Source organism: Atractosteus spatula, chromosome 10 (assembly GCF_055471065.1).
Source record: "Atractosteus spatula isolate fAtrSpa1 chromosome 10, fAtrSpa1.hap1, whole genome shotgun sequence".
NCBI lineage: Eukaryota > Metazoa > Chordata > Actinopteri > Semionotiformes > Lepisosteidae > Atractosteus > Atractosteus spatula.
This window is the reverse complement of record NC_142715.1, coordinates 16,967,038-16,991,414: the sequence shown is the minus strand read 5'-3', so window position 1 is coordinate 16,991,414 and position 24,377 is coordinate 16,967,038. Positions and strand designations below refer to the sequence as shown.

Sequence of the window (24,377 nt, the reverse complement as noted above, 5' to 3'; positions counted from 1 at the left end):
CCACAACACAAAATACTGGCCACTATATGATCACAGCGAGTTACCGAGACAGAAACAGGGGGGTGGGAAAGGATGTACTCTCTTCGTGTGACACTAGTTGGAAAAGTCCTGACGTTGCATTTCAACTGAGCCCTAGTATACATCGACCCTTCGACACTCTGAGTGCCAACTCTCTTGTGTGTTTTCTCCACCAAGCAGGTCATGAAGGCAGCAATTACAGTTTGCTTACATGACGCACTCACAACATGGCTGTATGCTCCCATATGGTCTAGCGGTTACGATACCTGATCTTCACCCAGGTGGCTTGGTTTCAGCTCCTTGTATGAGAACGTGTCAGTTTTGCCTCCTGCTTTCCAAAAGATCAGCACCGTGTACGAAGGAGCCGTATTTAAACCACTCGATCATGTGCAAAACGTACGAGAAGAGGGGGCGCATGTTTTCAACCGAGGACCTCTCGCGTGTGAGCCGAACTGATCATCGCTGCAGCTCGGAAACCTGCAGGAGGTGGGAGGGGTGACTCTGGTAGACAGTGTTGACCTTCGGCAATAGGATTTATACTCTCTAAGATGATATTTGCACTTTCTGGAGTGGAGATTTTCTCCAGTTCAGTAGCCCGATTTTGTCGATTGTGTGGAGAGGGCTGTAGAATGTGGGGCCGCCTTTCCTGCTCCGTCCATGACAGGCATGCTGGGCTCTGGTGTGAGAGCGCGGTCAATCAGTGCACTCCAACATAAATACTGGAAGCAGCTGAATAGCTTTGGTGAAGCTCAGCGCTTGGCCACTGGGCACGAATTCCCATCGTTCTCTTTCTCAGCCCAAAACGCAAGCAAGACACCAGCAGCAGCCCCTGCATGTTTCCGTAGTGTAGCGGTTATCACATTCGCTGTGTGACTCTGTTGGTGAAGCTCTTCTGTGCCTAGACCTGTAGGAGGAGCTTCTCCCAGACAGCCCTGTCAGTCTCACAGTGCACATCCTCTCCCTGAGACACTGACACAAGGAGGGTCGGGACCTCAGTTTTCCGCCTCCCCCAAAGGACGGCGCCTGTTTGCGCGGTAGAGTGTCGCCATCAGGGTGCTGGGGCATAAGGAAGCCACATGGACCGCAGGGTGAGTGCTCCGTACTGGTCCCAGTAACACCTCTTGCAGGAGCAGCAGCAACCTGAGCTTTTCCGGGGGGAATCTCCCATCCGGGTGCCGGCTAGGCTCACACCTGCACTTGAAAAGGCCGACAAATGACTCGTTCCCGCCGGAGCTGAATGTACCTGCATGTGTCGTGTCGTCTACTTCCCCCGCCCCGCTGTGTTTGCTGTATTGTCTTTGAAGCCGGCCCCCGAGACGAGACGGGCTGTTCCTGTGCCCCAGTTAACACTTTACAGGTGCCATTCCCCGGCATTGTGGCCATTGTCGGTGGTCACATGCGATAAGATAAGGTGGAGGAGGGCGGGGCATGCCCAGCGCCAGACATTCAAGGAGGGGGCTGTGCGAGGTGAGGTGAGGTGCGACACGCCGGAGCCCCGACGCTGCTAATGCGGAGCACTTGTTGAACTGGCATTGAAAGGACGTGTGCGCACGGAGCGAGCCTTCCCTGCGGCGGAGCGTGGAAACTTTCTCCCCGCGCTGCAGGAGTTGTGTGCGCTGCAGCGGTGCCGAGAGAACAGCACAGAAGGCAGCAGGCTCTGGAGAGCGGGTAAGAGACAAACCTTGTGGGCAGGCGAGCAGGCCCGTTTTTTGGAAATTGTTGAAAAGGCTCCGGTGTTTGTTCGGTGTGTGGCAGGCGCACGACGCGAGCTTGCGTAGCGATCTGCCGGTCTGGTGTTATGCAAATGAGGCCGAATTGCGTCCCGGGACATGCTGCGAATGCGCATTGGCGACTGCAGATGTGTAGGAAACGGCGCGCTCGTTTTCTCGTTTTGCCCACCCTTTTGAGTGTTAGTGTGGCGTGTGAGTGTGCGAAAGAGTGGGCCCAGCAGGAGGCGGTGGTGTGCGGGGCGAAGAGCTGGCCTAGGCTGCGCGCTTTGTGCTGTGGGTGCGGGCCGCTTGCAGGGGCTTGTACAGCTCATACTTACCTGGCAGGGGAGATACCTTGATCAAGAAGGAGGTTCACCCAGAGCGAGGCTCGGCCGTTGCACTCCGGCTGTGCTGACCCCTGCGAATTCCCCAAATGTGGGAATCTCGACTGCATAATTTCTGGTAGTGGGGGACTGCGTTCGCGCTCTCCCCTGATGTGCTTGGTCCAATATCAGATACGGAAGAGTTATGACACCACGAGCTGCGATAAGATACCAGTTCGAAAGGAGTCGATGCCACTGCTGGTTCCCGGTTTCTTTTAGTTAGAGGTCCGGAGAAGCATTTCAAGCTGGTTACGCTACTCCTTCCGGACATTCATTCCCTTTTCAAAGTCAGTCATTTTGCTGTAGTCTGCATTATTTAGGCTGATTATCGAGGTTAGCCTTTATTTGGTCATGGGAGCCTCGGTACTGTATGCTAATTCTCAAGACAGTTTCACCCGTTTTCTGATTGCTAGGTTCTGTACCAGTGCAGACATGTCAAACAGTGAATGGCTGTACCTCTATTGTATCCGTGCTCAATGAATGAAATCAGTAATAAATGAATATATGTATAGTTATACGAAAAACAAGTGGTTTATCGACTCATCTTCATTTGCAGATTTAGAGGCAGCTTCGATATTCGTTTTACAAATGGGTTTTTTTTTTATATGGGTCACACACATGCCATAGCAACAAAACATCTCTAGAGATGAGGCTATAGATCACCTTTCCATCCTCCAGGTTTTCCTCCCAAAACCTACGGTACCAACGGCGACCCCTGCTGGCCGAGAGAGCAAAAGCTTGCAGCACCTGGTATTCCCAGGCAGTCTCCCATCCAAGTACTAACCAGGCCCACCCCTGCTTAGCTTCCAAGATAAGACGAGATCGGGAACATTCAGGGTGGTGTGGCCGCAAGCAAAAGCCATGGCGCCTGACTTGCTACTTGAAGCTGTGTGTGGCTGGGGCTCCGCACCCCCCGAGCGGGACTGAAGGATCGTTCGTGTGCAGCTCTTTGGAAAGGAGCTTCTTTCCAAATCGCATTGTGTGCCTGGATGTTGGCGAATGTGCTCCCTTGTGTTGACTTGTCCCGCACTGGAGGAGAACAAACAAACTGCTCGGAGGAGCACAAGGCAAGTCTTCACAAGACAAAAACCTCCAATGCACAGCACTCAAAACATTTCTGGGCTGTCGCGTGTTTATTTCAGCACATAAAGCGCACCAGTCCAACACGTCGGCTGGGCGCGCGGCACCTCCGCCCACTTGTGGCCTTGCGGCGTCAGAGCAAGAGGCTCCTTCTTGCTGCCTTTCCGCTGTGTTGCAGAGCCCTGAGAGGGAACCTGGAGCGCACACTTTGTGGGGGGCGGGAGACCGCGTTCGCGCTCTGCCCCCGATCTCTTGCGCGAGTGCTTAATCTCACGGCGCCAGCCAGCGGCCAGGAGACAAGTGCAATATCGCGGGACAGGGGGGCCTCGTCATTGATTGTTACATATGAGACGGGGATTAGGAGAAGACCCCGACTGATTGGTAAAGGGGAACACTAACACCAGAGTGACACCCGCGGCGTCTCATTTTGAGAGACGCCCTGGGATTTCATAATGGCCAAGGAGGGTCGGGACCTCGGTTTTACGCCTCCCCCGAAGGACGGCGCCTGTTTGTGCAGCAGAGTGTCGCCATCAGGATGCTGGGGTATAAGAAAGCCACACAGACCGCAGGGTGAGCGCTCCCTACTGGTCCCAGTCACACGTCTTGCAGGAGCAGCAGCAACCTGAGCTTTTCCGGGGGGAATCTCCCATCCGGGTGCCGGCTAGGCTCACACCTGCTGGGCTGCCGTGGGTGAGCCCAGTCGAGAGTCGCAGGGTGAGATCTAGTCACCGGGGAGAAACGATACAAGCGAAGGATTACTCGGCTCCCAGCACTTGAAAAGGCCGACAAATGACTCGTTCCCGCCGGAGCTGAATGTACCTGCATGTGTCGTGTCGTCTACTTCCCCCGCCCCGCTGTGTTTGCTGTATTGTCTTTGAAGCCGGCCCCCAAGACGAGACGGGCTGTTCCTGTGCCCCAGTTAACACTTTACAGGTGCAATTCCCCGGCATTGTGGCCATTGTCGGTGGTCACACGCGATAAGATAAGGTGGAGGAGAGCGGGGCATGCCCAGCGCCAGACATTCAAGGAGGGGGCTGTGCGAGGTGAGGTGAGGTGCGACACGCCGGAGCCCCGACGCTGCTAATGCGGAGCACTTGTTGAACTGGCATTGAAAGGACGTGTGCGCACGGAGCGAGCCTTCCCTGCGGCGGAGCGTGGAAACTTTCTCCCCGCGCTGCAGGAGTTGTGTGCGCTGCAGTGGTGCCGAGAGAACAGCACAGAAGGCAGCAGGCTCTGGAGAGCGGGTAAGAGACAAACCTTGTGGGCAGGAGAGCAGGCCCGTTTTTTGGAAATTGCTGAAAAGGCTCCGGTGTTTCTTCGGTGTGTGGCAGGCGCACGACGCGAGCATGCGTATCGATCTGCCGGTCTGGTGTTATGCAAATGAGGCCGAATTGCGTCCCGGGACATGCTGCGAATGCGCATTGGCGACTGCAGATGTGTAGGAAACGAAGCGCTCGTTTTCTCGTTTTGCCCACCCTTTTGAGTGTTAGTGTGGCGTGTGAGTGTGCGAAAGAGTGGGCCCAGCAGGAGGCGGTGGTGTGCGGGGCGAGGAGCTGGCCTAGGCTGCGCGCTTTGTGCTGTGGGTGCGGGCCGCTTGCAGGGGCTTGTACAGCTCATACTTACCTGGCAGGGGAGATACCTTGATCAAGAAGGAGGTTCACCCAGAGCGAGGCTTGGCCATTGCACTCCGGCTGTGCTGACCCCTGCGAATTCCCCAAATGTGGGAATCTCGACTGCATAATTTCTGGTAGTGGGGGACTGCGTTCGCGCTCTCCCCTGATGTGCTTGGTCCAATATCAGATACGGAAGAGTTATGACACCACGAGCTGCGATCGGATCACAGTTTGAAAGGAGTCGATGCCACTGCTGGTTCACGGTTTCTTTTAGTTAGAGGTCCGGAGAAGCATTTCAAGCTGGTTACGCTACTCCTTCCGGACATTCGTTCCCTTTTCAAAGTCAGTCATTTTGCTGTAGTCTGCATTATTTAGGCTGATTATCGAGGTTAGCCTTTATTTGGTCATGGGAGCCTCGGTATTGTATGCTAATTCTCAAGACAGTTTCACCCGTTTTCTGATTGCTAAGTTCTGTACCAGTGCAGACATGTCAAACAGTGAATGGCTGTACCTCTATTGTATCCGTGCTCAATGAATGAAATCAGTAATAAATGAATATATGTATAGTTATACGAAAAACAAGTGGTTTATCGACTCATCTTCATTTGCAGATTTAGAGGCAGCTTCGATAATCGTTTTACAAATGTTTTTTTTTATATGGGTCACACACATGCCATAGCAACAAAACATCTCTAGAGATGAGGCTATAGATCACCTTTCCATCCTCCAGGTTTTCCTCCCAAAACCTACGGTACCAACGGCGACCCCTGCTGGCCGAGAGAGCAAAAGCTTGCAGCACCTGGTATTCCCAGGCAGTCTCCCATCCAAGTACTAACCAGGGCCAACGCTACTTAACTTCCAAGATCAGACGAGATCGGGAACATTCAGGGTGGTGTGGCCGTAAGCAAAAGCCATGGCGCCTGACTCGCTACTTGAAGCTGTGTGTGGCTGGGGCTCCGCGCCCCCCGAGCGGGACTGAAGAATCGTTCGTGTGCAGCTCTCTGGAAAGGAGCTTCTTTCCAAATCGCATTGTGTACCTGGATGTTGGCGAATGTGCTCCCTTGTGTTGACTTGTCCCGCACTGGAGGAGAACAAACAAACTGCTCGGAGGAGCACAAGGCAAGTCTTCACAAGACAAAAACCTCTAATGCACAGCACTCAAAACATTTCTGGGCTGTCGCGTGTTTATTTCAGCACATAAAGCGCACCAGTCCAACACGTCGGCCGGGCGCGCGGCACCTCCGCCCACTTGTGGCCTTGCGGCGTCAGAGCAAGAGGCTCCTTCTCGCTGCCTTTCCGCTGTGTTGCAGAGCCCTGAGAGGGAACCTGGAGCGCACACTTTGTGGGGGGCGGGAGACCGCGTTCGCGCTCTGCCCCCGATCTCTTGCGCGAGTGCTAAATCTCACGGCGCCAGCCAGCGGCCAGGAGACAAGTGCAATATCGCGGGACAGGTGGGCCTCGTCATTGATTGTTACATATGAGACGGGGATTAGGAGGAGACCCCGACTGATTGGTAAAGGGGAACACTAACACCAGAGTGACACCCGCGGCGTCTCATTTTGAGAGACGCCCTGGGATTTCTTAATGGCCAAGGAGGGTCGGGACCTCGGTTTTACGCCTCCCCCGAAGGACGGCGCCTGTTTGTGCAGCAGAGTGTCGCCATCAGGATGCTGGGGCATAAGAAAGCCACACAGACCGCAGGGTGAGCGCTCCCTACTGGTCCCAGTCACACGTCTTGCAGGAGCAGCAGCAACCTGAGCTTTTCCGGGGGGAATCTCCCATCCGGGTGCCGGCTAGGCTCACACCTGCTGGGCTGCCGTGGGTGAGCCCAGTCGAGAGTCGCAGGGTGAGATCTAGTCACCGGGGAGAAACGATACAAGCGAAGGATTACTCGGCTCCCAGCACTTGAAAAGGCCGACAAATGACTCGTTCCCGCCGGAGCTGAATGTACCTGCATGTGTCGTGTCGTCTACTTCCCCCGCCCCGCTGTGTTTGCTGTATTGTTTTTGAAGCCGGCCCCCGAGACGAGACGGGCTGTTCCTGTGCCCCAATTAACACTTTACAGGTGCCATTCCCCGGCATTGTGGCCATTGTCGGTGGTCACACGCGATAAGATAAGGTGGAGGAGGGCGGGGCATGCCCAGCGCCAGACATTCAAGGAGGGGGCTGTGCGAGGTGAGGTGAGGTGCGACACGCCGGAGCCCCGACGCTGCTAATGCGGAGCACTTGTTGAACTGGCATTGAAAGGACGTGTGCGCATGGAGCGAGCCTTCCCTGCGGCGGAGCGTGGAAACTTTCTCCCCGCGCTGCAGGAGTTGTGTGCGCTGCAGCGGTGCCGAGAGAACAGCACAGAAGGCAGCAGGCTCTGGAGAGCGGGTAAGAGACAAACCTTGTGGGCAGGCGAGCAGGCCCGTTTTTTGGAAATTGCTGAAAAGGCTCCGGTGTTTGTTCGGTGTGTGGCAGGCGCACGACGCGAGCTTGCGTAGCGATCTGCCGGTCTGGTGTGATGCAAATGAGGCCGAATTGCGTCCCGGGACATGCTGCGAATGTGCATTGGCGACTGCAGATGTGTAGGAAACGGCGCGCTCGTTTTCTCGTTTTGCCCACCCTTTTGAGTGTTAGTGTGGCGTGTGAGTGTGCGAAAGAGTGGGCCCAGCAGGAGGCGGTGGTGTGCGGGGCGAGGAGCTGGCCTAGGCTGCGCGCTTTGTGCTGTGGGTGCGGGCCGCTTGCAGGGGCTTGTACAGCTCATACTTACCTGGCAGGGGAGATACATTGATCAAGAAGGAGGTTCACCCAGAGCGAGGCTCGGCAATTGCACTCCGGCTGTGCTGACCCCTGCGAATTCCCCAAATGTGGGAAACTCGACTGCATAATTTCTGGTAGTGGGGGACTGCGTTCGCTCTCTCCCCTGATGTGCTTGTTCCAATATCAGATACGGAAGAGTTATGACACCACGAGCTGCGATAGGATCCCAGTTCGAAAGGAGTCGATGCCACTGCTGGTTCCCGGTTTCTTTTAGTTAGAGGTCCGGAGAAGCATTTCAAGCTGGTTACGCTACTCCTTCCGGACATTCATTCCCTTTTCAAAGTCAGTCATTTTGCTGTAGTCTGCATTATTTAGGCTGATTATCGAGGTTAGCCTTTATTTGGTCATGGGAGCCTCGGTACTGTATGCTAATTCTCAAGACAGTTTCACCCGTTTTCTGATTGCTAGGTTCTGTACCAGAGCAGACATGTATAACAGTGAATGGCTGTACCTCTATTGTATCCGTGCTCAATGAATGAAATCAGTTATAAATGAATATATGTATAGTTATACGAAAAACAAGTGGTTTATCGACTCATCTTCATTTGCAGATTTAGAGGCAGCTTCGATATTCGTTTTACAAATGGGTTTTTTTTTATATGGGTCACACACATGCCATAGCAACAAAACATCTCTAGAGATGAGGCTATAGATCACCTTTCCATCCTCCAGGTTTTCCTCCCAAAACCTACGGTACCAACGGCGACCCCTGCTGGCCGAGAGAGCAAAAGCTTGCAGTACCTGGTATTCCCAGGCAGTCTCCCATCCAAGTACTAACCAGGGCCAACGCTGCTTAGCTTCCAAGACCAGAAGAGATCAGGAACATTCAGGGTGGTGTGGCCGCAAGCAAAAGCCACGGCGCCTGACTCGCTACTTGAAGCTGTGTGTGGCTGGGGCTCCGCGCCCCCCGAGCGGGACTGAAGGATCGTTCGTGTGCAGCTCTTTGGAAAGGAGCTTCTTTCCAAATCGCATTGTGTACCTGGATGTTGGCGAATGTGCTCCCTTGTGTTGACTTGTCCCGCACTGGAGGAGAACAAACAATCTGCTCGGAGGAGCACAAGGCAAGTCTTCACAAGACAAAAACCTCCAATGCACAGCACTCAAAACATTTCTGGGCTGTCGCGTGTTTATTTCAGCACATAAAGCGCACCAGTCCAACACGTCGGCCGGGCGCGCGGCAGCTCCGCCCTCTTGTGGCCTTGCGGCGTCAGAGCAAGAGGCTCCTTCTCGCTGCCTTTCCGCTGTGTTGCAGAGCCCTGAGAGGGAACCTGGAGCGCACACTTTGTGGGGGGCGGGAGACTGCGTTCGCGCTCTGCCCCCGATCTCTTGCGCGAGTGCTAAATCTCACGGCGCCAGCAAGCGGCCAGGAGACAAGTGCAATATCGCGGGACAGGGGGGCCTCGTCATTGATTGTTACATATGAGACGGGGATTAGGAGGAGACCCCGACTGATTGGTAAAGGGGAACACTAACACCAGAGTGACACCCGCGGCGTCTCATTTTGAGAGACGCCCTGGGATTTCTTAATGGCCAAGGAGGGTCGGGACCTCGGTTTTACGCCTCCCCCGAAGGACGGCGCCTGTTTGTGCAGCAGAGTGTCGCCATCAGGATGCTGGGGCATAAGAAAGCCACACAGACCGCAGGGTGAGCGCTCCCTACTGGTCCAAGTCACACGTCTTGCAGGAGCAGCAGCAACCTGAGCTTTTCCGGGGGGAATCTCCCATCCGGGTGCCGGCTAGGCTCACACCTGCTGGGCTGCCGTGGGTGAGCCCAGTCGAGAGTCGCAGGGTGAGATCTAGTCACCGGAGAGAAACGATACAAGCGAAGGATTACTCGGCTCCCAGCACTTGAAAAGGCCGACAAATGACTCGTTCCCGCCGGAGCTGAATGTACCTGCATGTGTCGTGTCGTCTACTTCCCCCGCCCCGCTGTGTTTGCTGTATTGTCTTTGAAGCCGGCCCCCGAGACGAGACGGGCTGTTCCTGTGCCCCAATTAACACTTTACAGGTGCCATTCCCCGGCATTGTGGCCATTGTCGGTGGTCACACGCGATAAGATTAGGTGGAGGAGGGCGGGGCATGCCCAGCGCCAGACATTCAAGGAGGGGGCTGTGCGAGGTGAGGTGAGGTGCGACACGCCGGAGCCCCGACGCTGCTAATGCGGAGCACTTGTTGAACTGGCATTGAAAGGACGTGTGCGCACGGAGCGAGCCTTCCCTGCGACGGAGCGTGGAAACTTTCTCCCCGCGCTGCAGGAGTTGTGTGCGCTGCAGCGGTGCCGAGAGAACAGCACAGAAGGCAGCAGGCTCTGGAGAGCGGGTAAGAGACAAACCTTCTGGGCAGGCGAGCAGGCCCGTTTTTTGGAAATTGCTGAAAAGGCTCCGGTGTTTGTTCGGTGTGTGGCAGGCGCACGACGCGAGCTTGCGTAGTGATCTGCCGGTCTGGTGTTATGCAAATGAGCCCGAATTGCGTCCCGGGACATACTGCGAATGCGCATTGGCGACTGCAGATGTGTAGGAAACGGCACGCTTGTTTTCTCGTTTTGCCCACCCAAATTGAGCACGGATACAATAGAGGTACAGCCATTCACTGTTTGACATGTCTGCACTGGTACAGAACCTAGCAATCAGAAAACGGGTGAAACTGTCTTGAGAATTAGCATACAGTACCGAGGCCCCCATGGCCAAATAAAGGCTAACCTCGATAATCAGCCTAAATAATGCAGACTACAGCAAGACGACTGACTTTGAAAAGGGAATTAATGTCTGGAAGGAGTAGTGGAACCAGCTTGAAATGCTTCCCTGGACCTCTAACTAAAAGAAACCGGGAACCAGCAGTGGCATCGACTCCTTTCGAACTGGGATCCTATCGCAGCTCGTGGTATCGTAACTTTCCCTTGTCCGATATTGGACCAAGCACATCAGGGGAGAGCGTGAACGCAGTCCCCCACTACCAGAAATTATGCAGTCGAGATTCCCACATTTGGGGAATTCGCAGGGGTCAGCACAGCCGGAGTGCAATGGCCGAGCCTCCCCCTGGGTGAACCGATTTTTTAAGAACTTTATTTTCTTTTCATAAAAAAATTCAGGACATCACAAATTAGAAAGGTTTACATTAATATACATACTTAAAACAGTATATATGATCACATCTCATTACATTTTGACATGGTACCAGTTACATAGCAACAATTTTCTTTTTTTCTGGTGCAAATCACATACTTTACTTAAACTTGATAATGTTTTTCACAGTTTCTTGAGATATTGACCTATGCTCTCTATTTCCCACAGATTTTCTGCTTCCTCTCTCCCTTCTCTCCACAGATCTCTGAAGTAATAGTTCTCTCGGGTGATGAACAGGGCCAGGCTACCTGCTGCCTTGACTGGGACCTCGATGCCTTTAAAGAGCCCCATGTTCCTCATTCTCCACAGGGCGTCTTTCCCACTGTTCACCACGGCCCAAATCCTGTCAAACACGTCAGGAGGAAGTTTGACAGGAGAGATGCCGTATATGACGAAAGCAGCGGTCAGGGTAAATTGGAGCGAGAGAGCTTGCAACCAATCTTCAAACTGTGCCCAGAAGGCCTTAGCAAAAAAGCAGGACCACAGGAGATGGGTCACAGTCTCCTCCTCGCCGCAGCCCACCCTAACCCAGCGAGAGCTGGGGGTGAGGCCCCTACGGTACAAGAAAGTTCGGACTGGTAAGCACTGGTGGGCGACACTCCAGGCTAAATCTCTGTGAATATTGCACAGAAACTTAGAGGATGTGTGTTTCCACACCTTCCTTGTTTGGGCTGATGTTAAAATGCCCACAGGGGTCTGCCTATTCTTCTGCGGTGCAACGAAATCTTCCAGTTTTTGGACGTTAGAAGATGTGTGTTTCCACACCTTCCTTGTTTGGGCTGATGTTAAAATGCCCACAGGGGTCTGCCTATTCTTCTGCGGTGCAACGAAATCTTCCAGTTTTTGGATGCTGACATCTCGGAGGGGAATATGGCCAATTGGGTGAGATCTTAGAAAACTTTTAACTGTCCCATAAATTGCAGGGCATGTGTCAGAGAGTGGGACATCCAGCTTGGGTCTGACACCCCACACTCTAAACACCTCGCTACCTACCCAGGGCCTGGCAAAAAAAGTCCAGGTACGCGCTTCAGGTGCTGGTGCAAAGCCTCTCAGCACAAAGGCCAGGAAAATGCACAGCAGCTTCATGGCAATATCTGGGACAGACTTCCCCCCTGAGAGTAGCGGCCTGTACATTATTTCCCTTCTGAGTCTTTCCTGCTTCCCACCCCATAGAAAATGAAACATCCATCACCTCAGCACCGCTGCAACATGGTGTGGGATTGGGAAGATAGAAGCCAGAAAATTCAAGACAGGCAAGAGCTGGGCTTTTATGACCAGCACCTTCCCTGTCATGGTGAGGTTTCGGTCCTTCCATTCATCAGTTTTTTGTTTAAGATTGGCAATTTGATCTGCCAATTTACTGTTCCCATCTCTTCTCCAAAATACACCCCCAGGACCTTAATTCTCTTCTCTTGCAGCCTGAGATCATGTCCTTCTTTTGGCTCCCTCCAGTTCTGATAAAAAATCTCACTCTTAGATTTGTTAATTTTTGCAGAGGAAGCCAAAGAGAAACGATCACAGCACTGCAGAGCTCTGCTAATTGAGGCATTGTCAGAGAGGAGCAGGGTGATGTCATCCATTTATAGAGATGTCTTTACCTCTCCCCCCCCACTTCCAGGCACTGGTATCCCATTAATGGCCTGATCCTGGCGCAAGGCACAGGCTAAGGGCTCCATAGCCAAAACGAATAACAAGGGGGATAATGGGCAGCCCTGCCTCACCCCTGAACAGACTTCAAAGGGGCATGATCTATTGCCATTAACCATTACTCTGCTGTTGCTACCTGTGTACAGCAGGTTAATCCACTTTCTCATGACGGGGCCAAACTTCCTGTGCTCAAGTACTGATGTTAAGTACTGCCAGTTTAGTCGGTCAAAGGCCTTTTCTAGGTCTACACCTAAAATGCACAGAGGGAGGGAGCGGTCCTCTGAGTACAGACAGACATCCCTCAACAAGGCCAGGTTGTCGCTCATCAGGCCTCCTGCTATCCCACAAGTCTGTTCTTTCCCTACCAGTGAGGTCACTACATTTTGTAGGTACAGGAAAAGGGCTTTGGACAGGATCTTAGTGTCCACGCCTAACAGGCTGAGGGGTCTCCAGTTCTTTATGTCATTCTTTGCTCCTTTCTTAAACAAGAGAGAGATAGTGCCTTCTCTTAAGGAGTCAGGCAGCAATTCTGTCTTATAGCTTTCCTTGTAAAGGAGCTTTAGCGGATCCTGAAGCAGATCCCAAAAGGTGCAATAAAATTCCTTAGGGAGCCCGTCAGCACCCGGAGTTTTCCCCTTCTGTAAGCTCTCCATAGCCTGTCTCAGCTCTTCTACTGTCAAATCCCTCTCAAGTACTTCCCTGTCTTCTTCACTCAAAACGTTTTCTAGCTTTGAGGTAAAAAAATGAATTTCTTCATCCTTTACCTCTGTACAGTCTTAAGTAGAAGGCCTCGATGCAGGAGAGGATAGCACTCGGCTCTGTTCTCTCTCTTCCCTCCTCATCAACTACACTTTCCATGACAGACTTGGAGCCTACCACTTTCCTGAAAAAGAAGCGAGTACACTTCTCATTTTCTTCCAAGAACTGCACTCAGCTTCTTAACAGCACTCCTCGACTACTTTCTTCCGCTATGCTCCGGATGTCCTTTTTTAAAAGGGTGATATCCTCGAGCACATTGAAGCCACTGTGCAGCATCATGTAGAGACGCTGCAGCTGCCTCTGTTTCCTGGCTAACACTCCTCTCCGTCTGGCAGCCTTCCTTCCCTCAGCCATGAAAGAAGCCCTTGTCCTCACCTTCACCTCCTCCCACCACTCTCCTACTGACCCATACAGACACTGCAAGGACAGTCACTGTGATAGTTTCTCCTTGTAGCGGGATACTACCCCGTCGTTCTCTAGCAGCTTTGTGTTGAGTTTCCAGAGGCCTGGGCCAAAGACAGTCCCGCCCTGGAGTTCCTCTCTACACCCTAAAGCTTGGTGATATGAGAAGAAGACAGGCTGAAGAGTGACCCCAACAACTTTCACTCTCGCTGAGACAAAGCAATAGTCAATTCTGGAGCTGCTATTCCTCCCTGACCATGTATATCCTGCTGTTGTGGGATATATACATCTATATGTGTCTGAGAGTTTAAAGTCTTGAACTAAGTTTTGCAGGGCCAGTGAGCTGGAATCCAATTTTATCGGCCTTTTGGCTAAGATCAAGTTCAAGTGGCATGCCCGCAGTTCCTGTCTTTCCAAAGTTCTAGAAGGCGATCGAAGATCCTGAAGAATGCTTGAGCTGGTATCGCCCTAGGTTGAGCCTAGGGGGTTAAGGCCAAGGAGCAGCTGAGCTGGGTGGGATCCGGCAGCAACGTTCTCTCTCTCTCCTCTATCCTCTCCCCTCCCCCTTTCTCTTGCTCTGCCTCCTTGGCCTCTTGGCTGGGAGTAGGTACTCGTGGCCTGCCCGCAGTGCTTGCTTTCTTCCTCGACACTCGGAAGCGCTATCCGCTCCCTCTCTCTCTCTCTCTCTCTCTGCCTCCTTGGCCTCTAGGCGGGGAGTAGGTACTCGTGGCCTGCCCGCAGTTCTTACTTTCTTCCTTGCGACTCGGAAGGACTATCCGCTCCCTCTCTCTCTCTCCTCCTGCGCCTGCACCTAGCTGGGCTTTGCACACAAGGACAAATGCCAGGGCTCCCTTGCTGCTCCTTTAGCAGCTAAACCCTCCTCTCCACAGGACCTTGCTCTCTCTCTTTCTTTCCTTTTTTCTTTGTTCTCCTTTCCAGATGGCAGACAAGAAGACACTGATCCGGTTCCACTGGACCAAGAAAACAGAGACGATGACAACTGCGAAATCCTTTTTCATTACCTTCCTGAGAGGGATCCTGCAGTTGGTGGCCGGAGATCTCTACTGCCTGCAAGACAACAAGGCAGAGAGATACATGGAGGCCTACATGGCCACGGACGCCTCATATGAAAAGGCAACGAAAATGATCAGAGAAAAAGGTAAGCACCCCCTTCACCAATGCAAGGTAAGCAAACCTTCGTTTGCGCAGGTGGTGGAAGCCGGCCGGCAGAAACCGGTCTCAAGACAAAGGGAGAGAGGTGAGAACAAAGAACCCGCACCTCCCCCGCAGAGAACCGAAACTGCCGAGGCCACACCCCCAGCCGCACCAGTGCCACAAGATGGCTGCCAGGACGACAGACAAAATGGCTGACCAGAGAAAGGGCCCTAATAACTCCCAGCAAGAAGGGAAAGAGAAAGCGGGAGAAGAGATGCAGGGTGGATCCACCTTCGGAAGGACAAAAGAAAAGAGTGGTAAGGGAGAACCGTTTCCTCATCCTAGAGGAAACGGAACTTTCTTCCCCTGAGGCCCAGGAACAACCGGAGGAGGCAGCCCAGGAAATGGAAACCCTCCCCCCTGAGGCCCAAAGACGACAGGAAGTGACAGCCCAGGAAACAGAACCCCCCTCCCCCGAGTCCCACGGACAACAGGAGGAGGCAGCCCAGGAAGAGGTAACCCCCTCCCCCGAGGCCCAGGGACAACAGGAAGAGGCAGCCCAGGAAGTCGGAACCCCCTCCCCCGAGGCCCATGAACAACACGAAGAGGCAGCCCAGGAAGTGGAGCCCCCCTCCCCCAAGGCCCAGGAGCAACTAGAGGTCCCCGAAACTCCTGGAGAAAGGGAAGAAAAAAGCCTTCCCGAAACGGTGGTGGAGAGTACCCTCAAGGAAGACGAGGATTACTTTGAAGCCGCCCTGGAGCCGGGACTGATGGTAGGACTGGACCTGTCCAGCATGTTTACCTTTCAGTCCCCAGCGAGACCTGGAGGGAGCCCAGCATATTCCCCCCAGGACCCGAACAAGAGGAGTTACATCTAGGCTAAACAGTGCCCAGATGTAGACTCCCAAGTTTTCCACTGTAAGCACAAAGAGAGGAGGTTCAACTTTCACTTGTTTAATCATGATTGTGAAACTTACCTTTCTAACAACTAACGTGAGAGGGCTGATAGACCCGTTGAAAAGACGAGGAGTCTTTCATGATCTGGCCTCAAAGTCTTTCTCAGTTTGTTTCTTACAGGAGGTCCACCTGAAGGATGAAAGCGACAAGCTGACATTCACCAGGGAATGGACAAAGGGAGAATCATGCTGGAGCGTAGGAGGGGTCCACTCTTCCGGAGTGGGAATCCTCCTCGGAAATCCAGAGATGACGCTGGTTTCCTCCTTCTCGGTGGTGCAGGGCCGGATCCTGGTCGCAGACATCGACTGGATGGGGCAGAAGTTGAGAGCAATTAACGTCTATGCTCCAACAGAACCCTCTATCTTGAAGGAAGTGTTTGCTGACCTGGCCAGCTGCTGCACCACCAACAGACAAGTGGTGCTTGGCGGGGACTTCAACGTTGGCCGGGAGAAGGGGAGCGACGCTAGCTCGGCAGAGCTGGAGTCGCTACTCAAGAAGTTCTCCCTGGTAGACAGTTTCAGACGGTGCCGCCCTAACGACACCGGAACGACATGGAAAAACTCCCGGGGAGTGTGCAGCCGCCTAGACTACATCTTTCTGCACACAACCTGCTCCCTGGAGTTGGCGACGGTGTCCCCGGAGTGGTATTCCAACCACGAGCGCTTGACGGTGGTGGCTAACACCAACCTGCCAGCATTCAGTCGTGGGTACTGGAAGCTGAACCAGGAGATACTGGAGAAAGACGACTTCAAGGCACTGTTTCATAAAGACTACGTGAGCTGGGTTGATCTGAGAGACGGCTACAGCTCCATGGTGGAATGGTGGGAGTCGGTGAAAGACAGGACCCGAACCCTGGCACAGACGTACTGCAGATGGAAGGCGGCCAGGGAGAGGAAGGAAGCTGCACGACTCCAGAGACAACTAGAGGAGGAGTACAGCTCGGCTAACGGGGGAGGAGCCTTCAATTCAGCCCGGGCACGGGACCTGAAGGAGAGGCTCCGCAAACTCAATCAGGTCCGAGGAGCCCAGAAAAAGAGGGTGATCCACGGCCTGAGACGGGGAGATGGAGAGGAAGTGCTGGACGAGAGCGACAAGGTAGAAGCGGCCACCGCTTTCTACACGGAGCTCTTTTCAGAAAAGCAGACGGAGGTGGAGGCAGGCGAAGGCACGAGTACCGGAGGAGGTGAGGGAGGACTTGGAGGGTCCGATCGCGGCCGAGGAGCTAAAGGCGGCACTCTTGTCCATGGAGAAAGGCAAGGTGCCAGAGCCCTTAGCAGAGACGGTGAGACGGGACCCTGGAGATACCGGGAGGCGCGGGGGAAACCCTGAAGATCTCCCAGTACGCCGATGACACGACGCTGTTCCTGAGGTCAGACAGGGGGTTGAGGAGGGCCCTGCAGGTCATGGAGCAAAACTCCAGAGCCTCGGGGTCGAAACTCAACCGCCGAAAGAGCAAACTGAAGTTCTTCGGGCCCTGGAAGCACAGGACGACGGCACCGGAGGGTCTCGAGCTCTGCACAGAGCCCCTCAAAATACTGGGGGTTTCCTTCCAGAGCCAGGACAACGAGACCAACAACTAGACCAAGAGGATCGCCAAGGTGAACGCGAAGCTGGGTCTGTGGAAAACGCGGTCGCTGTCCTACACAGGGAAAGTGATGGTGTTGAAAGCAGACATCCTGCCGGCTTTGGTTTACCTGGCGGTGGTGTACCCGCTGCCGGCCAGACTCAGACGAGCGCTGCAAGGGATGATCTTCGGCTTCGTCTGGGGCGGCAAGTACGAGTACATCACGGATGTGTCAGCCGGTCGAGGAAGGGGGTCGAGATGTCCCACATTTCCCCATGAAACTCGACTGCATCTTCTACTGCAACCTCTGTCGGGCGCTGCGGGAGCCCATCGGACCTCAGGAGGAGGACGAAGCGCCTAGTCGCCAAATGGGGTTTCCCCACGGCGAGGGAGCGCTGGAAAGGACTTTGGGCCCTATACAGGGATTAAAGGAAAATAGCAAGTGCTAGGTTTGGAGGAACTCTGTTAAATGCTCAAATTCGCCCCCACTTGCAAAGATTGATAACTGACAATCAATCTCCGTTACGTCGTTGTTTTTTATTACATGGAGTGTTAATATGTGTGAGATGTTCCTTTTGAGATGTTTTTTTTTTGCGGAATAAAGTATATTTTGTAGAACAAAAAAAATCTTATGACAAGGTTTTCAAGTTATCTGTTGAACTACATTCTAATAGGTGAGGTCACATTCCAGGTCATTTCTTTACGTTTTTTGTTTCTGGAGCAACTGTTAGATGAAATGTGCTAATATGTAACCTAACTCCAGTGTGAATAACTAGAAGAGGGGAGCAGCTCCATTCCAGACCAAGGGAGCTTTGAGATTGGCTGGGTCAGATCTCTCATTTGCATATCTGATTTGGAAATATAACACTAAACCCCTTCTTGCATGGATTTAACTTGCACCCAAGAGTCACCTACTGTGTATTGCTACTTATTTTTTTATGATAAGTGGTGATTACCAGTTGACAGGTTTTATTTGTTGAATTATAAATGGTTTTGTATTATCACCCTGAATGGCCTGTACTCGAGGTTTGGTAGGGTATGTGTTTTCATTTCATTTACCAAATGGAATTTTTGCTCTTTTAGTATTTGTCTAGAAGGCTTTCTGAAGTCAGGAAGCCCATTTATTTGGTGAAAAAAGATTCTGTATTAATATTAATATTTCTCATACAGCATAAATAGGGTCTTCTATTAATAAAAAGATCTTGCACTTGGAAATCTTAATAAAGCTGTGTGCTTCCATACACTCGAGCAGTTTTGATTCCTAATATTCAACCTTAGGTGAGGGAACGTGTCTTTTTCGCCTTTTGGTTTCCAATTGATCAGCACAGTATAGAAAATAGATTCATAAAGCAACGTCAGCAGTGACAAATGTGCGAAAAGTGATCACTTGTTTTCGCCCGCTTTCAAACTGAAACCCTTTGGTGTGTTAAGAGAATGTGATAACCACTACCCTGCGCAAGGTGGGAATGGGTAACTTGCAGAGAGTGTTGAACTTCGAGAAAGGACTTCTCTCAGGAATATATTTCCACATTCTGAAGAGGAGATTTTCTCCATTTCTGTAGTCTGACTTCCTCTATTGCTAGAGAGCTGTAGAATGTGGAGTCACCTATCCAGCTCTGGGAACAGTGTGTAGATAACAGGTTTGTTACTGCCTGATGAGCACAGTAAATTAATACAGCAGAATAAACACACTGTGAGTATTTGAAGGGAATTAACAATCTTTTACGTCTCGCCACGTTCAGTGCTGCTGTCATTTCTGCAATATTGTGATTATCACGTTCATCACACATGCACAAGATCCCCTGTTTGAAATCGGGCAGAAACAGGTGTCTTTTTATCCTCTCACATTTTGCACTTCTGCCAGTGTTTTATGGATCTTGTTTTGTCTTATTGCAAGAATTCGCATTTCCTGTGTCATTCATGATCAAGTCAAACACCCAGCAGATCATGTCACCTTTCAGATAGTCATTCTTCTGCTTCCTAAATTTCCTAGAGACAGGTCATTTCAGCAGAACTGACAAACTTGGCAAAGCAACCTGATAAGACCAGGTCCTAGAAGTCACTACTCAGTCAGTTACTGCTGCCGAAATGCAAGCCCTTCCTCGAGCCTGAAGAAGTTGATCCTACATTACTCATGAAGAAGATGTATCTACCAAACATCAGAGAGCTGAGCTGGATCACTTTCCTTCTGAATGACGTTGCAGTAACACTCTACCACTCCTCTTCGTGCACTCATGCTGGAACTTTGGGAGGCTACTGCAGACAGCAGAGGTTGGATCATACACAGAGGTTGAAATAGCTCAGCTGAGAAAGCCTTAGACTGATGCTCTAAAGGTTTCTGGTTCAATCTGGGGTTTTGGTGTTTTGTTTCGTTGCGCCATTTGTTCCTCTCTGCAATGCCCTGTGTCCAAAGTCACACTTCCCTTCATCAGCCTGATTCCCAAACTAGAATCTTTGTGTCCTTGAGTCCCTCTTTTACCAACACTGATGAAGTACAGAAATAACTTAACATGTTTTGCACTCCTTATGGTGTTTTATGGTGGGACCTGTATTTCTCTATGAATTTCCTTAGTGACAGCCCATTTGTTTTCAATATATTTCTGGTGAAGTTATTACATCGGTCTCCCCTGGTGGCTTGTTTTCATATCCCACTTCTGACAAAGACTTTTCTTATGTCACTTTGATGGGAGTACAATTGGAAAAAAAAAACTAAAATGTGTGTAGTTGTTTCCATATCAAACCCATCTTCCATTTTATACAGTATTCCACAGGAGTGAATCAATTCCTTGTTTAATTTTGCAAATGACCGTGCTGTCAAAAAAACTAAATTCCTATGTAACCAAGGAGTTGCTGAAAAGCAACTTCACTTTGATGTTTTGTGTTGTTATAACTAATTCATCTCCTTTTTAAAAAAATAGATTTCTGTAGAAGAAAGGTGTCTCACACTAAAGTTTAAATTGTAAACAGGTCATAGAAAAAGCTCCTTAGCTCCCTGTCAGGAATCAAACCCTACTCTCCTGTATGACAGGCAGGGATTCTCACCATGGTTAAATTGCAACCGTAATAATATTGACAACATTAATAAATGCATATATAATTGAAATTGAAAACATATCTAACACAGCATCTTTTCCGGTTATATACCACAATGCATTGCTGATATTTGTTGTTTGCCATTTAGGTTAAATACTGTCATGTTTTTCTCAGCAATCGTCTTTTGATGCGTAAGTATAAATAATGATAATACTATTTGAATACATACAGGTCTTAATATTATTTTGATTAAAAATAGTACGTTAATAAGAAATAAATGGCATATAAAATAGTGTGAAGGTGAAGATCACACAAAATCAACTACAAATGTGGGAATTTTACATTTTTAAGATTATAAATTGCATGTAGCACATTAGCAACACTACAGTAATGCTAATATAACAATAGTGTTAAAAACTCCTGACCTAATTCCTTACAAATGCTGATACAAAATGTGAATGATTTCAGAGTTTCGGGTATTGGGTCTCCTGATAGAGATCAGAGATGAACTGAGGCATGCGGGAAAGTGTACAGAACTGGTGAACTCACAATTCTACTTCAAGAGGCTGAGCACAATGGAAGAGTCCTGTACACACAAGTGAGTCCTTGACAACATGGACAATCAAAACCTACTGGTATGATATTATATTATCTCTGTGGTGTAGAAAATATTCACTACTAGTATTCTAGGTTACAGATAGGTCATTATTATATTATATCAGCTTACATCTGATTAATAGGATCCATCTCTGGCATACATTCTTATTTTTAGTTTATAATGTATAATCTTGCTAATCTTTTAATGCCAAAATAAAGTGTTTTATAAAAAGCTTCATGTTCTAAAAAATTACTACAACTTTTGAACTTTGAAATATGGCCACTTTGTATTCTAGGACTAAGCAAATACTGCAGAAAAGTGGAGTTAAAATGTGAAAATGTGTAATGGGTATGTCTGATTAGTTGATTAGTGAAGATCCAGTAGTAAAAATAACTTCTAATATTATTTCTAATATAATATTATTTCCAGATAAACCAACTTTGGAGAGTAGGCAACAGTGATGTCAGAGAGAGTGTGTTCACAGTGTTGTCAAGGTATTGCTTATAGATTTTTTAAATGTTTTTACATTACATTTTTACTTTGATCAAGTTAAAATATAAACAAAATTTAGCTTAAAGATACCTTGTTAACCACTGAATTTGCAAGGTGTAAAACTGCTAAATTGTCTCTTAAAATATAAGGATTACAGTAGTACATTTGATACTAAATATTTGAGTAAATAAACAATGAGTGAAAACTCGCTTGAGAAATGTCTAAGCTCAGTCATAATTTGGTTTTCAGACTTAATACAAATGAACTGATGGTGGAATTCAACTTTGCTGGCACAAACCAGAAAGATCAAAGACAAAAGAGGTGCCTGGGAGACACAAATCTTTTTAGAGCAATTAAAGGTACTCTTATTCTATGTTGTACTTTCAAACTTTGGGTACTCTTTAATTAGGACAGACTTTATTGCTCAATTACTATGATGCAAGCTAAACTTAATACATTGATTAAGCTTTGAGCTTAGTAAACCTTAATGGTTCTTTTTTTAGATTATGTTCAAGAAGAGATTAATCATCATTTATCTGAGTACTAATATTATAACATTTTTCCTAGCTGTGGTGCTGAAACCCCACCCAACAGCAACAGAAAAATAAATAAAGGAGCACACAATGCGTTATTTGAAGAATGCGTATGCAAGGCAGTGGGCCTGGAAGTCTGGACACTGAAAATGATAAGTTGCTGGTCCTAACTGTTAGGACAATTGGACAGGGCTTTGCAAATGGTGAACAGTAAAAATCGTCTTAACTTCACATTGTAATAAGATTTTCTTGGAGATATACAAGTTGTAAATTTTGAAACTTATATTTGAATCAAAATGTGGTTTTGAGTTAAATATTAGCATGTTCACGTAGTTAGTTTGTGTTTGTAAATATATTGCCATGTTACAAGAATTTGTAGCTGAAGTTTACTAGTTGTGTTTTTTTTATTTTTGATGATTAGCCATATGTTGATTACAATATTGTATATAATGTATAATTTGAACTCAATATTTTTCAGGAGTGAATGATTGTATATTTTCAGAATAAATTTGGAAACCAAATTATTGGCTTGATTTACTAATTTCGATGCCTATAAAACCTATCTTTAATGTATAATAGACCTTTAACCATATATGTATTATAGTCCTCTAAAGTTATCCGTATAATAGAACTCCAACAATTTATGTATAATGGACATATAATCATAGATGTATAATTGGTGTATAACAATATACGTATATTAGAATTTCATTCTAGACTAATTACGGACCACATTTATACGTCTAAGGTATGTGTTTAATAGACGTTTATTCTACATCTTTTGCCCACTGGGATTGACCTTCTTGAGACTTGGTGGGAATACAAATACTTTGCATGTATCGAATTATAGCACGTAACAACCGAGTACCTGAGTTGATATCACCGGGCAATTTCCAATAATGACCAACATCATTAACTTCAAGGAAAATAAGAATCACACATGGAGTTTTATCTTGGAATGGAGGGCGGGAGAATTCGTTTATACTCCCGTTGCATCTTGAGCTAAACTATTTTTAAAATTTTGCAGATTTGCTCAAGACACTTGTAAGAGAGTTTTCATGAAGACGTACGTCGGCTAGCTCTCCACTGTTAATTGACAGGACTTTTGAAGAAACTGTTCTTATACAACCAACATACAAATTACACATCTTAATGAACATGAAGGGAAATCTGTGTTGTGAATAATATAAAACTGTCACTACACATGATTGAGTCCTTGAGTCTGCCACCTAAGACCACTCGGCCATCCTGACAAGCAGTGGAGGCTGGGGTGTTGAATGTGCCCGTTGTTTTGTCGAAGGATTATTAACTACTACTGACAGTTCTTTTCTTGTTATTACAGAGATTTCTACATTGCAAGACAATTGACGATTTAGATAAAGGAAAGTCTTGGTAAACAAAACAGGAACGGAGGGGATTCAAACGCGTGATCTTTTGTTTACAAGACCAACACCTTACCACATGGCCACCGCACCTCCCATGTCACTTGTTTTTCCCATCAAGGCTAACACGTTTTTAAAATAAATAAATTAAATCTTTGTGCACAAATTGCAATATAGGAGGAGTAAAACAAATATGATTATTATATGATTGTTCAAATTAATTCTACTGAAACTGATTAAATCACATGGAAGCAACAACAACAAAACCGTTATTCTTAACAAGGAGATACTGGGCAGCAGTGGGATTCCAACTCACGCCCCCGAAGAGACTGGAGCTTTAATCCAGCTCCTTATAGCGCTCGGCCGGGTTACCCTTGAGAGTAGTTTTTCAGCAGTTTTAGTCTGACTATGTGGTGTTATGATGTGTAGAAGAGACTGCACCTCCTTTTTCTAAGATGCTTCCTCTCACTTGGTGAAATATTCAATTCTTTTGCCCTCTGAATATAGTTCTTCTGTGGAGCAGGCTTCAGACTTTGCGTATAGCGTAGATACATGCAGATATTTTATTTTTACAGGAAGACGCATTCCGAAACATATCTCTCCAGTTTTAGAAACATTTTGAATAGCGTATTTTTTAAAAGGCACAAACCGTATTTTAATTGCAGACTGTAGATCTGTGCAAATCGTACTCGATTTGATTGTGATTCTGAAATACTTCTAGCAAAGATATTCAGGTTCCCATGAACCTTTGTTAAAAAAAAAAACTGCTTTGCGTCCAATCTCTGATGTCAATATAAACTCGGACGTGATGTTCTGTAGATGTGTAGTGTGCCTTTCCTCTTGTCGTATTCAAGAGTATTCACTGCGTGAGCTCCTCACTGCGTGTCTTGTACTCTACTGTGATTTCATTTAGATTATCTCCGTGGAGTGCAGTGACAAGATCGTCTTGAACATTTTCGGTTTGTGAAAGGAAACACTAAAGAAAATGCAAGTGATGAACATTTAAAATAACCACAGTACAGCTAGAAGAGTGAAAGATACAAGACGATTTATAATGACATTCACAATAGATTTAAGGAAAGCACAACCGCCCGAACAGGGACTTGAACGCTGGACCCTCAGATTA

General features: G+C 48.8%; 5 non-coding genes and 3 pseudogenes across 5 annotated transcripts; 4 read left to right on the top strand and 4 right to left on the bottom strand.

The window, feature by feature from the left end:
* The first annotated feature begins 2,057 nt into the window (after nucleotides 1-2,057).
* On the top strand, nucleotides 2,058-2,221 carry LOC148825539 (U1 spliceosomal RNA). The gene has a single exon (XR_016093093.1). It is a non-coding gene; the product is annotated as a U1 spliceosomal RNA (small nuclear RNA).
* A 624-nt stretch (nucleotides 2,222-2,845) lies between these two features.
* LOC148825538 (5S ribosomal RNA) lies at nucleotides 2,846-2,964 on the bottom strand (annotated as a pseudogene).
* Nucleotides 2,965-4,805: 1,841 nt separating this feature from the next.
* Nucleotides 4,806-4,969, top strand: LOC148825537 (U1 spliceosomal RNA). The gene has a single exon (XR_016092388.1). It is a non-coding gene; the product is annotated as a U1 spliceosomal RNA (small nuclear RNA).
* Nucleotides 4,970-5,590: 621 nt separating this feature from the next.
* Nucleotides 5,591-5,709, bottom strand: LOC148825536 (5S ribosomal RNA; annotated as a pseudogene).
* Nucleotides 5,710-7,550: 1,841 nt separating this feature from the next.
* Nucleotides 7,551-7,714, top strand: LOC148825535 (U1 spliceosomal RNA). Its single transcript, XR_016091968.1, has one exon. It is a non-coding gene; the product is annotated as a U1 spliceosomal RNA (small nuclear RNA).
* A 623-nt stretch (nucleotides 7,715-8,337) lies between these two features.
* Nucleotides 8,338-8,456, bottom strand: LOC148825534 (5S ribosomal RNA; annotated as a pseudogene).
* A 2,072-nt stretch (nucleotides 8,457-10,528) lies between these two features.
* Nucleotides 10,529-10,692, bottom strand: LOC148825533 (U1 spliceosomal RNA). Its single transcript, XR_016092259.1, has one exon. It is a non-coding gene; the product is annotated as a U1 spliceosomal RNA (small nuclear RNA).
* A 7,584-nt stretch (nucleotides 10,693-18,276) lies between these two features.
* Nucleotides 18,277-18,334, top strand: LOC148825532 (U7 small nuclear RNA). Its single transcript, XR_016093272.1, has one exon. It is a non-coding gene; the product is annotated as a U7 small nuclear RNA (small nuclear RNA).
* Nucleotides 18,335-24,377: the final 6,043 nt, after the last annotated feature.